Source organism: Esox lucius, chromosome 6, assembly GCF_011004845.1.
Source record: "Esox lucius isolate fEsoLuc1 chromosome 6, fEsoLuc1.pri, whole genome shotgun sequence".
NCBI classification, from domain to species: Eukaryota; Metazoa; Chordata; class Actinopteri; order Esociformes; family Esocidae; genus Esox; species Esox lucius.
In genome coordinates, this window is record NC_047574.1 from 1,637,883 (window position 1) to 1,648,682 (window position 10,800).

A 10,800-nucleotide genomic window follows, 5' to 3' on the forward strand; every position below is an offset into this window, starting at 1 on the left:
CCACAAACCTGACTAACCTTGAACCTGTCTGACACACCATAAACAGATTATGACATTGTATTGTGTTGTTATTATGACATTGTATTGTGTTATTATTATGACATTGTATTGTGTTGTTATTATGACATTGTATTGTGTTGTTATTATGACATTGTATTGTGTTGTTATTATGACATTGACATTGTATTGTGTTGTTATGACATTGTATTGTGTTGTTATTATGACATTGACATTGTATTGTGTTGTTATTATGACATTGTATTGTGTTGTTATTATGATATTGTATTGTGTTGTTATTATGACGTTGTATTGTGTTGTTATTATGACATTGTATTGTGTTATTATTATGACATTGTATTGTGTTATTATTATGACATTGTATTGTGTTATTATTATGTTAGTCTTTTTCCTCTTAGCTGTTCAACTGACTGTTGTTGTGTACACACTACCAACTTTGTAACTGTGTACACATTGCCAAAGCATATTGTTGTAGATTTAATGATGTTCTCTCTGATATGCTTTGGCAATGTGTAGACAGTTACATCATGCCAATAAAGTAATTTATGTTGAATTGAGAGAGGGGGAGAAGGAAAGAGGGAGATATGAATCCAGAGAAGATCCAGCTGACAGGGAGAAGGAAAGAGGGAGATTTGAACCCAGAGAAGATCCAGCTGACAGGGAGAAGGAAAGAGGGAGATATTAACCCAGAGAAAATCCAGCAGAACCAGCAGGTTTTGGGGATCTCTTCAAATTCCAAACAGATCCCACAAGGACCCAGAAAAATAAGTCAGGGATTCCCAACCAAATCATAAGCAAACAAAAGGTGAACATTTGACACAATGGAATTAATTAAATGCAGTGCTACCTTGTCCTTTACAGAGAATAAACAGGAACAGAATACCTGACCACTATGACTGACCCAAAACTAAGGAAAACTGTTTTATTTATTTTCCCTTCGTCATTCAAACTCAGAATTATTTGCATATGGTAATAACTCTGCACAAATATACAATATATCAAATTATCTTTCTGAAACGTATGTGTACTATTTACTTAGATGTTCAGATTTAAACTATTATTTTGATTTTTTTTCCAACTTGCTTTGGCAAAATCAATTTATGTTTCCCATGCCACAAAAGCCCTTCAAATTAAATTGAAACAGAGAGACTGACAGAGGGGCAGAGAGATACGAGACAGAGAAAATAACTTTAGGACAGCATGGCTCCAAACATGGATAAACGTATCATGGTTTAATATCTCAGACACTTCTGGGAACAAAACCTCTCTAAATATATTTTACCTGTCCATTATGTTTACAGTTATTTACCAAAAGCTGCCATGAACTTCCGGTGAACCCACACAGCAGGGCCATGAGGCAGGACATTGCCCAAACCACTCATCTAACAGCCTCTTACAGTGTCTGGCCTGGCAAATTAGACAGGAGTGCCCATCTGAAAGTGTCTGGGCCAGGATATAGTTCTTACATAACATAATCTCACTGAGACTGAGACCTGTCTTCAGGGACCCTCTGGACGTTTCACAGTGAAGACCTGAACGGACACATCTGATTCACTAATTAAGGGTTTGATAATTAGCTGACAGGTCAAACCAGGTGTGCTACCACTGGGATAGATCCGATACATGGAATGGATGGCGATCCCTGAGTGGGTTCAATAACTCTGTCGTAGGAAACGAGCCAAGGAGTTACTGGAGAATGGAGCCTATGTAGGAGAAAAAGACAGAGACAACTACAAAGGTACTGGTAGACATCCATGTTATATAAGACACAAGGTGAGAGAAATGAATACGGACAGAGATTAATATTTAGATCATGCCAAGACCTGTGGGTGAGACAACCCAGCTAAGAGTCTCTAGACCAGGGCTGTTCAAACAGTTCCACAGAGGGCAGAGTGTCTGCAGGTTTTGTTTTTTTCCTATAAATTGGTTCCCAGTTCACACTTAAACAACCAGTTGAGGGTAGAAACTAACCAATTAGTAACCTAATTAGTCAATCAAGTACAAGGAGAGAGTGAAAACCTGCAGACACTCTGCCCTCCATGGAATAGTTTGGACCCCCCTGGTCTAGAGGGAGAGAGGGAAAGCTGTCATAGAAGACATCCCATTAACTTTACAAGCACATTAACGTTATCAGTGTACACATGGGTCAATTGCCTGCATTCCGAGCCAGTTCTATTCATTTTCTTTCTATGACAGGTATCCTGGAGTTTTGAGCTTAAGGAGGCTTTAAGGAGTTGTGAACCGGTGATGGAGAGCTCTCACCAAAGTCTTAGAAAATATTTTTAGGTGTTTCATGTTGTGTGAAATTGTGCTAGCATGTTAGCATGCGAGAGCAACAACTGGCTGAGTGATAGCAGTGTTACACAGTGTCTGGTGCATGGTACATTCCTTAAAACATAGATGAGAAGTGTTCCTCTCTGTGAACCCATGACTGTTTATAGCCCTGGCCTACATACAGTATGTTCTGCAGGAGACATAAAACAGACTCAGTAACTAGCTGTAGAAGAGCTACGCGCGCTCTCTTTATCCGACAGTTCACAAGCTACATAGGCTGTATGTGTTCAGCTTCTTATAAGAAATATTCGACCTCACAAACAAACAGCTCCAGGATGCATTTTGATATAAACAGATTAGCCTCACAATGAGTTTGATTACTATGCTGTTGTAAGGGCTTCCATCGTAGATGACCATTGAGCAGCCCTGCATCACTGCGGTGGTGGAAAATTGTTGAGAAGTGCAGATTTAGTAAAACTGGAGAAAACCTCTACTACCTCATGTTTCCGTGGCACCACCCTGAAAGCACTGGTGTTGTTTCGGTGAAAGAGAGAGAACGACATTAGTGCCCTGCATTTAAATCCTAACACACAACCAGCGCCTCAGAAACCTAAAATGATGATTCCTCAGAGATGAGTGTTTTGGGAGGCTGAGTGGCTCCGGGATGACAGTTACCACACACCTTGGCTCAGCAATAGAACAGCCTTGGTTAGATCTATTAGACGTTTCTGTCCGAGGTGACGCTTAAAATGTATTAAGTGCATGCAATTCAGGTTCCATGTTTCCAATCATGTTAACCTCTGGGAGATTATTAAAACACAATCCTGGCAGTTTCAGGGGAGAGAGATATTTGGGGAGTTCTTGAAATCTCTCCAAACCCCTAAAAGGGTTTTGAATCACAGAAGGATCCACTCTGTTGATGCAACATAAACTGACTGACATGTCTGATGAAAAACCTGGAGAAAACATGGAAATAATTAATAAATACATAACTTTGAAGTTTTACAATTTACAATGAAATTCCACAAATCTAAGAAGCTGTCTAACACCTACAAGTAACCTCAAACTTCTGTAAATGTTATCTCAAAAGCAGCAGTACGTTTTGTGTTTTAGACTGTAATCTTTGGACTGACATGTGACTAAAACATCATCAATGAAGTGTAAAATCTGTGTTCTTAAAATACAATTATTTAATGTGACTCCCAGCACGGGTCACATTAAATGTTTTCCTATATGGCGACAGGTGACTTTGGCCTTCAGGTGAAGAAGGCGGCTTGGCAATGGGAGAATCCCTCAGAGACCAGGATGTAGAGAGCATTCCCACAGAGACTTCAAGGTGAGCCGTTGAGGAGTGGGGGGGTGTTGATAAGAGGGGGGAGTGGAGGGAGGGAAGGGGTGAGTTTGTTGGAAGGGACAAATCTGCCTACTGGGTGAGCTGGAATACTGGATCAACACTGGATAAATAGGGAAGGGAGTCATGCAGGACCTCAAGCCTTCCATCTCTCTTCAGGCAACTTGGACTACAGTACATTTCTGGAGCACGAGACAGTTCCTCATGTCAGAAGAAAAGGAGGAGGCCATCAGAAAATCCTCCCAGATGTGGATAAAGATGGCAGCGGCTACACTGAGTGAAATGAGATCAAGTGAGATGTTTTGCCACCACGGTTCAGTCCGGTTGAAAATATAATGTTAGGCATGTTAATAGCCTGCTGTTTACACGCGACAACAGTTAAGGACACTATGTGGTTTAGAAAGACCCTCTGTTATGATGACAAGAAGCAAGCTAACTGAGCAGTTTTGATTAAGCTACAAACCTGTTGGTCTTTCACAACATTTCACAAAACAATTGAATCGGGTACATTTCACCCAACCTGGCGTAGCAGCGATTAAATGACAGACAAGAAAATCTCCCATATGGTGGTCTTGACCAGAATACAAAAAACGTCTATCTTCTGCGATGTTCCACCAGTCCAGTAATGCAGAGACTGAATGTGCCCTTGACAACCTCCAGACGCTGTGCTCTGTCAGCATTTTGCCCCTGAGAATTGAATATTACAGTTGCGGAATGTTCATTTTTCCCTAACTCTCAAGCTTGGTAATATGATGCTGTTATGACACATTATGAGACAAGTCATGAGCATGCTTCCCCGATTTAGGTACATCCAGGCAACAGCTCCCAGTAGTGGTCCCCCAGTTCCCCTCTCTGATGGGCAAGCAGAGGCGGTGTTACAGGCTGGAGACACAGATGGAGATGGATGCATCAGTTACACAGTTATGCGTTGCGCATAGAAACACAATTAATAGAAAATGCACTGCACTGCAAGTCGATGTTCTGGTATTCTATTTCTATGAGGCATGGGCCCTAGACTGCGCTGACATAAGATGGCCACTAGAGGGGAGTCGAGAGCAGCATACTGCAGACTGTTCAAAGGACCAAGCTCACTGCGTGGTCTGAGCTGGGGCTGGGTCAGTCAAAACCTTAAACGAAGCTTGTTACTCATGTTATTACTCATGGACAAACATTTATCTGGATGGAAGTGACAATTACTGTTTTACTAGCTTCAGGTGTCCCCAGATCAAATGAAGAGCTTACACCACTAGAAGGTGGCATTTGGTTGGACCTTCCCAGGAGAGATCTATTCACACTAGGTAATAAACTTTAGCATCAGGAAAATACTGTAAACTAGGGTCAAAAGATATGTCAGCTTACTAGCCTTTATGTATACAGTATAGTAAGGGGACAAATGGGAACAGACCCAGGACAGGCGTTTAGGACTCTGGTGGGTGTTTTACTGAACAAAAGGGGAGGGGAGGGGGTGTTCAACAGTGTGATAGGGTTTTGTGTTGGTTTGGGAGGAATCGGTGAGGGCTGATGGACAATGGATTGGACATGATTTAGACAAGGCACACAACTGGCTTTATAAGGTCCCACACTGCTGTCAACGCATAGATCTGGGGAAAGTTAACAACTGGTAAAGTGTTGAAAGTTCCCAGCAGCACTGAGGGCTCCATCATTGTCTAATGGAAGAACTCTGGAACCACCAAGACCTCCTAGAGGTGGCCGTCCAGCCAAAAGTAACTGGGAAGGATGGGCCTTGGCCAGGGAGGTGACCAAGAACCCAATGGTCACTCTAAACAAGCTTCAGAGTTTCTCTACAGAGGTGGAAGAACATGCCAGAAGGACAACCATCTCTGCAGCACTCCAGCGATCAGGTCTTTATGGTAGAGTGGCTAGACAAGCCACTCCAAGGTAAAAGGACTGAAGGACTCATGAAGAAAAAGACGCTGTGGTCCAAAAACTAACAGGCCTGAATGTCAAGCACTACTGAGTGGGAATGCCAGTTTTCTGTATTACTTCAACATGAATTGCAACCTGATTTAATATATTTTGAAACATTATTTAAAATAAATAACTTGCTACCTGTTGAAAGTGCCTCTTGAATAAACACGACTGAAATAACCTACAATGCATTATTATGTAAAACAAAAGCATTCATGCAATTCATCATAGATATAATACCTGTTAGTGCTTTTCCAACTGTTGTTTTGTCAACCAAACTCGACGAACAGCTAGTTCTTTTCGAACAACTTTCACTGACAAGTATAATAAGAATTGTTTTAGTGACTCGTACAACTGATTCGTTTGTTCGAACCGCTAGCATCAGGCCAGTGGAATGTTCTTTTTACTGAATTGCTCCAAAAGACACTGCCCATTCCTAGCTGACCCATCAACACTGGCATCACCCCGGCATCACCCCGGCATCAGCCCGGTATCAGCCCGGTATCAGCCCGGTATCAGCAACATTTATTGGGAATGATCAACAAAAATATCAACAATACCCACAGTCTATTTGTCATGGTCGACAAGCTTACAAACCTACTAAAGCAGACAGCATCAGAACTTATATCCACTGTGAAATGTAACGAATTTGCGTGTTTCTTTAGTGAAAAAATTATAAGTATTAGATGGAACATCAGAACTACACAGTCTAACAAGGACTCTGTACCGTCACCGCGACCACTGGGTTACTATGTCGCATATTAATACAATTGAGCAAAAATCCCTAGAAGAAACAGTTCAACTTCTAAAAGCTTCCACATGTTGTTTTGACACAATGCCTTTCTATATGTATTATTTTGCATAAATGTTATTTGTCACGTTAGGAATACTTTTATTAAAAGAAAGGTCAACAGCTCTGATCCAGCATAACTTTTTTTTTAATAACCAACTTTTCTAATGTCTGGGACAACAAGCCTTTTTTTCCCCCAACTTAACGATGTTGATGGTAGCGCAGCTGTCCCCGAAGCTATATCAGTTTGTTATTTTGAAAAAGGATTTATTGGGTACGAAATATTGAAAATGTTTGGGGGGTTGCGTTTGCCATCGTCTCCAGCCGGCAGTTAGTACGTCGGCGAGGTGGAGCGCCGGAGAGGGAGAGGGCACGCACCGCCACGCCGAGCCGCCGTCACAACTAAGGGATGTTGTTGGAAGAGCAGCCGTCACAACTAAGGGATGTTGTTGGAAGAGCAGCCGTCACAACTAAGGGATGTTGTTGGAAGAGCAGCCGTCACAACTAAGGGATGTTGTTGGAAGAGCAGCCGTCACAACTAAGGGATGTTGTTGGAAGAGCAGCCGTCACAACTAAAGGATGTTGTTGGAAGAGCAGCCGTCACAACTAAGGGATGTTGTTGGAAGAGCAGCCGTCACAACTAAGGGATGTTGTTGGAAGAGCAGCCGTCACAACTAAGGGATGTTGTTGGAAGAGCAGCCGTCACAACTAAGTGATGTTGTTGGAAGAGCAGCCGTCACAACTAAGGGATGTTGTTGGAAGAGCAGCCGTCACAACTAAGGGATGTTGTTGGAAGAGCAGCCGTCACAACTAAGGGATGTTGTTGGAAGAGCAGCCGTCACAACTAAGGGATGTTGTTGGAAGAGCAGTCGTCACAACTAAGGGATGTTGTTGGAAGAGCAGCCGTCACAACTAAGGGATGTTGTTGGAAGAGCAGCCGTCACAACTAAGGGATGTTGTTGGAAGAGTAGCTGTCCCTGAAGCTACATCAGTTGTTTATTTAGATTTTTGATGAACATTTTATTGGGTCCAAGCTATTGAACATATTTCATGAAAAATACTTTAAAACTAATAAGTTGCAATGTTAAAATTCAAAAATAAAGGATATTGATGTTAGAGCAGTTGCTCCTGAGTCTAACCCTAAACTTATTTTGGTAAAAAAGTTGTATTAGGTCAGAGCTATTGACAATTTGTTATGGAAAAATACTTTTAAAGCTATTAATAATTTCTGATATTAAAAAAGTGTTAACCTAATGGATGTTGATGTTAGGGCAGTTGTCCCTAAAGCTATATCATTTGGATATTTTGAGAACAGATATATTGTGTCCAGAATTTTTGATGGAAATTGCTTTGAAAGATTAACAATTTCCTAAATTGAAAAATTGTACAGAGGTGGACTCGTCCATCACCCGGGCTGAAGTCACAGAGGTGGTCAAGAAACTCCTTGGTGGCAAGGCACCGGGGGTGGATGAGATCCGCCCTGAGTACCTAAAGTCTCTGGATGTTGTGGGGCTGTCTTGGTTGACACGCCTGTGCAACATCACGTGGCAGTCGGGGACAGTGCATCTGGGATGGCAGACCGGGGTGGTGGTCCCTCTTTTTAAGAAGGGGGACCGGAGGGTGTGTTCCAACTATAGGGGGATCACACTTCTCAGCCTCCTCGGGAAAGTCTATGCCAGGGTTCTGGAGAGGAGAATACGGCCGATAGTAGAACCTCGGATTCAGGAGGAACAGTTTGGTTTTCGTTGGGGCCGTGGAACACTGGACCAGCTCTATACCCTCTACGGGGTGTTGGAGGGTTCATGGGAGTTTGCCCAACCAATCCACATGTGTTTTGTGGATTTGGAGAAAGCATTCGACTGTGTCCCTCGCGGCATCTTGTGGAGGGTGCTTCGGGAATATGGGGTCCTGGGTCCTTTGCTAAGGGCTGTCAGGTCCCTGTACAACCGAAGCAGGAGCTTGGTCCGCATTGCCGGCAGTAAGTCAGACTTGTTCCCAGTGCATGTTGGGCTCCGGCAGGGCTGCCCTTTGTCGCCGGTTCTGTTCGTAATTTTTATGGACAGAATTTCTAGGCGCAGCCAGGGGCCAGAGGGTGTCAGGTTTGGGGACCACACAATTTAGTCTCTGCTCTTTGCAGATGATATTGTCATGTTGGGCCCTTCTAACCAGGACCTTCAGCATGCACTGGGATGGTTTGCAGCCGAGTGTGAAGCGGTGGGGATGAAAATCAGTACCTCCAAATCCGAGGCCATGGTCCTCAGTCGGAAAAGGGTGGCTTGCCCACTTCAGGTTGGTGGAGAGTGCCTGCCTCAAGTGGAGGAGTTTAAGTATCTAGGGGTCCTGTTCACGAGTGAGGGAAGGATGGAAAGGGAGATTGACAGACGGATCGGTGCAGCTTCTGCAGTAATGCAGTCGATGTATCGGTCTGTTGTGGTGAAGAAAGAGCTGAGCCGCAAGGCGAAGCTCTCGATTTACCGGTCAATCTACGTTCCTACTCTCACCTATGGTCATGAGCTTTGGGTCATGACCGAAAGGACAAGATCCCGGATACAGGTGGCCGAAATGAGCTTTCTCCGCAGGGTGGCTGGGCGATCCCTTAGAGATAGGGTGAGAAGCTCGGTCATCCGGGAGGAGCTCAGAGTAGAGCCGCTGCTCCTCCACATCGAGAGGGGTCAGCTGAGGTGGCTTGGGCATCTGTTTCTGATGCCTCCGGAAGGCCTTCCTGGGAAGGTGTTCCGGTCCCGTCCCACCGGAAGAGCTAGAGGAAGTGTCTGGGGAGAGGGAAGTCTGGGCATCCCTGCTTAGACTGCTGCCCCCGCGACCCGGCCCCGGATAAGCGAAAGAAGATGGATGGATGGATGAAAAATTGTACAACTAAAAGAAGTTGATGCTTGGACAGTCGTCCCTGATTTTATATCAGTTGATTATATCAGTGGTTCCCAACTAAGGTCCTCAAGTACCCATATTCATTGTAGCCCCAGCCAAGCACAGCTGGTCCAGGGCTACAACAAAAATGTGTGCTGTTGGGGGTACTCGAGGACCGGAGTTGGGAACCACTGGGTTATATGGATGAAAGTTTAATTGGGTCAGAGCTATTGCCATTTATATTTGCAACTGGCGTTTTTCAGACATGACCAGATAAAAGTGCACTTTTAAGACGGTGCCTTAACCCTCGCAGCGTAATTAAGCCAACTCGTAAAACAATGTTTAAACTTAAATCTATATGGAAAAACTAGGAATGTTGCTTGTTTCCAATGTGAGCAGATTCGGAAAATGTTACGTGTTTCTTTCTGGCAGGTTCCGTGGATGAGGTTGCCTATTCACGATCAAATTCCGAATCTTGAATATTAAGTTAAGTTTACGGAGGTCTCTGACGAGAATGGAGTTTCAACAAACCGGTAGAAACCACACAATACGATTTTAAACATTGTTGGTGCCATGTTTAGGCTACATATGAGTTTATTTTAGATTGTATAAAATATTTTCCCTGAACTAGCGAGTGTTGCTTCGTTTGCCAAATAAACTAAATACGGCGTGGACAATACATATTTCCGTTGTACCGAAAAGCCTACTGAACTGAGAACATGAGACATTTCATTTTTTCATTGCAGTACATTGGCAGACATTTCTAAAAACTTGTTTTCCTTGTTTTTATTATATGATATTGTGTCTCGATTTTATCAATTATAAATAAAATCTACAGGTGCATCAAAAAAAATGTGAATATCGTGAAGTTCGTGTTTTTCGTGATTCAAATCAAAAAGTGACACCTTCATATGTTCTAGATTCATTACACATAAAGTGGAACATTTCATGCCTTTTTTGTTTGTTTTGTTTAATCTTGACGATTACGTTATTGCTCATGAAAATCAAAAATCCAGTATCTCAAAATATTTTAATACAAAATTGACAAGCAAGCAATTTTATTTATAATACAGAAATGTCGACCTGAGAAGAGCTCTAATCAGCTCATTAACTCCCTGAGCCTTCGATCTCTCAGTCATGGGGAAGCCTATCTGACTTGACAGTTGTCCAGAAGACACACATGGACACCCTCCACGTGGAGGGTAAGTCACAAAGGTCATTGCTGAAAGGGCCTTCTGTTCGCTAAGCGCTGCATCAAAGCATATTCATGGAATGTTGACTGGAAGGGAGAGTGTGGTAGGAAAAGGTGCTCAGGGAGTTAATTAGCTGATTAGAGCTCTTCGCTGTCTGAGATTTCTGTACTGTCATTTGTTTATTCTAATATTTTGAGATACTGTATTTTTGATTTCCATGAGCTTTAAGCCGTAAACAAAAAAGGAAAGTCAATACTGAAGAAATGTCCTCAGAGTATGAATATCAGGAAGAGGCTTTTAGAAAAAGCGTGTAGAGTTTCAGAAGACACTTAGTGCATATTTGTCTCAACTTCGAGATTAACTGAAACTTTACCTCTGTG